Source organism: Dendrobium catenatum, unplaced genomic scaffold (assembly GCF_001605985.2).
Source record: "Dendrobium catenatum unplaced genomic scaffold, ASM160598v2 fragScaff_scaffold_1351, whole genome shotgun sequence".
Lineage (NCBI taxonomy): Eukaryota > Viridiplantae > Streptophyta > Magnoliopsida > Asparagales > Orchidaceae > Dendrobium > Dendrobium catenatum.
In genome coordinates, this window is record NW_021319813.1 from 691,952 (window position 1) to 695,759 (window position 3,808).

Genomic DNA, 3,808 nt, shown 5'->3' on the forward strand with positions numbered 1-3,808 from the left:
CCTGGATCTCGAATGCTAGTTAAGTGCTTAATGTATAGAAAAATCAAATTATAGGCATTAAATTTATGATGGGCTATAATGTAGAAGGTTGTGATCGAGAGGAGTGGAGTGATATGAATGCGATCACCAACTTTTGGAAGGACTGAGGTACGAAGGACATGCTGGATTGTCCTAGCACCTTTGAGTAAGCTCTTAGACTCTCCAACATGATAGGAGGCAATGGTGTTCCTTAGAAAGTGATTATCCAGAGCCTAGTCTTAGTCAGGATCTTGATATAGGATGTGGAGTTTATCTACTGTGGTGGATAGTTGCAAGAGCTTTTGATATTCCTGATATGTGATTTAGACATGACATCTATTCATATAGGAATGGAGAGCAGTGAAAGAGGAATTGATGGAAAGGCTAGCAATAAATTTAAATAGTAAATCTGAATTGAATGTGATGATAAGAGTAAGGAGAAAAGTGATAGTAGTGTGAGCAAATAAATCAAGAACAAGATAGGAAAGGATGTGGGGTTGACATTTTGGGATACAATGATCCTGACCATCTTGTACCTCTGATAGGCAGCTTGATCGGCCGCCTCAGTGAAATAAGGATCGAGATTTTCCCTCAAGGAGATTTAAGAAGGAATGCGAGACCTTTTTTCCACCAGCCATGATCAAGAAAAATGGAGAGGAAGTAAGAGCAAAAGGATTCAAGAAGGATTGTATGAGAAAAAATGTTAGAATGCTTCAATTTTTAAAGTATCAGACCGATCATTCAAGATGATCGCAAAATCATCCAGGATGATCTGGTACAATAATTACGTTCAAGATAATTGGTCAAAAAGGCTGTAATATCATCCGGGATAATAAGACACAGGCGATCATCCTGAAGAGTCATTCTGGATGACCGTTGAAAAAGTAGATCGTCCAGGCTTATTAGGTGGATCGTATAGGATGATCTATAATAATTAATTGTACCGATCAAATTAAAGTCGTGTAACAAACATGCCATGTGGATTATCAAGGATGAACAGGTGGATTGTCCTGGACGACCACCAATAATTGAGCATAAAGAAGTGAAGATCGTCTAGGACGAGAAGGATCGTCCAGGACAATCATAAATAATTGAATCAGAAGATTATCATATCATTCAGGATGATAATTAATCATCCAGGAAGATCAGAATCAGAAGAGTCAAATCAGTCATCTAATGGAATTTCAAGAGTGGATTGAACAGATCATCCATGATGATATAAAGAGCACTTGAAAGTTCATTAGGGATGTTAAGCCCTTATGAACTAACCCAAGGCTAACCAAGAGGGGGTGAATTGGTATTTTAAAATTTTCTTGATCAAAACTTAAACTCAAATCAAACCAAAATTTAGCACAAAAAAATGAAAGTACAAAAATTAAATATGGAAAAGGCAGTAATAAAGAACACATAAATTTACAGTGGTTCAGTCAACTTTACCTACATCCACTCCCCGAAGGCACCCTCCAAGTATTGCACTAAACACAGTGTCTCTCCATTTTCTCCCACAGTAAGGCGGAGAAGTATTTATAAACCTCCTTTCCACCGACAATGGTGAGGCAGAGAACTCGACTCCTTTCACTTCCTCCTGAAGCAGGCAGAGAACTTAACTCCTTTTGCTTCCTCCTGAAGCAGGCATAGTACCTTGATCAATTACTAAAGTGGACCTCTCTCGAACCTCTAAGGACTAGGGATGATGATTGGAGAAGATGTCATGGATCCTTTTTAGAGCAACCTTTGTGAAACCCCTTATAAGATCCTCTCTCTTTCTCCCTTTCTCTCCCTCTCCTCTAGGCTCTCTCAGGTCAAGACAGTAGCAAAAAGTGATCTCTTGGGTAGAACAAGAGGTCTTATATAGAAAAGCTTTGGAATAGCTCTTAATTGCAATAAATTGACTTTATCATCCAGAATAATATGAATATCATTCTGTACAATCAGTATAAATTTAGCTCAATCAGCTAGGATGATTTAGGACGATTAGAAGAAAATATATTCATATCGTCTAGGACGATAGTATATTGTCCTGTATGATTAGTTCAATCCATTGAATATCATCCAGCACATCGCCCTGGATGGAAGTATGGACGATAAAAAAGGTAACTTATTATCCAGGATGATTCCACGATCATTCCGGATGATTAGTAAAAAATGATGAATATCATCCAGAACATCACCCTCAATGGATGTCTAGACGTTGGAAACATAACTTGATCGTCTAGGCCGATCTTGGATTGTCCAGGGCTATTAGTTCAATTTAGTACATATCGTCCAGATAAGAGCTAGGACTATATTTGATCGTCCAAGAAGAACTAAGGTTTTTTTAACTGATCGTCCCGAACGATCCTGCAATCGTCAAGGACGATATGATCAAGCAATTAAACCTTAATTACTTTCCTTTATTATCATATTAATTTAGGCATAATTATGCTACATTGTACAGGATATCATCCTGGATGATGTTCAAAAATATAACATGCCTAAATAGATCTGGTGACTGATTCTTTTTTATTTGAGTCTATCATCCAGGAAGATGATAACATCATCCAGGATAATGTGCTTAATGGTGGTTGCCTTAACCAAGATGCCCTAATTAGGGATTCTATTTTTAACTAATCATCTAGGAAGATTTTGGGATCATCCGGGATGATGTGATTAAAAACAGAGAACTCTAAAACAATCAGAATTTTTCTCTCAAGTGTGTGTGTGCAAGGTTGCTTTGCATCAGGACTCACATCAATTTAATTGACTCAAAAAAGGTAAAAGATTACAAACTGACTCAGTCCTAGTTTACCCAATCTTGAGCTGACTTGAGTTGCACTCTATCTTGTAGACATGAAACCTTAGTAGGCAAGATAGTCGTAGAAAAATAGGAATGTTTGAAATCATCAAAATTTTTTTCTCTGAAATCAGATTTGCAACATAGTCTATACTAAATATCCTTACTAGTTATACAGGTAGAAACTCTCATATAATTTTTATACTTATGTGCACAAAAAAATAGTTTAAGCATTTAGCATTGAGTTGTGCAAAGACTTATTCTTCTCTACTCCATTTAATAAAAATAATGTTAGTCTGACTCCATCGACAATACGTGATGGTATAAAATAAATAGTTTGAATCATATGCCACATTCAAAAATTAATTGAGCGTAAAAACGTAGACATGCAAATTTTTCAAAAATTAAATGGTATGTTATCAAATAAAGGTGGGTGAATTATACAATAACCCTCCCAAGTGTTTCTATTTTTAAAATGTGTCATGAATCATTTTATTAAGGTTTTCTAAAATGTTAATTGAGAGGACTGCTCTGATACCAATAGAAAGTTTGATGTATGATGTTAAGCCTAGGTGAATTATCCCTAGGCAAACCAATATAAAAGCAATACTATCACCCAATACATAAGCTAATACATTTATAAAAAAATTATAATAATGGTGATGATAGTTTAATCAATATAATGAAATATCAATCACAGATTTTTAACATGTAATTTTTCACATCAATAAATAACAAAAAGTAAAGTGCAGAAAAAAAAATTAAAATGAGCACACCATAATTTTATCGTGTTTTGGTCAAACTATGACCTATGTCCACTCCCCGAAGTCCTCCTCTTCAAGTATTTCACTAAATCTTTAGTTACTCTCTTTTCTCCCACACAGCTAGACGAAGAAGCCTCTATAAAATCTCTTCCACCAACCAAGTGCGGTAGATGACCGTAGTCTTTTCATCCTCCTAGTGAGATAGAGGATCTAAAATCTCTTTTCACCCTCCTGATGAAGGAAGAGAATCTTG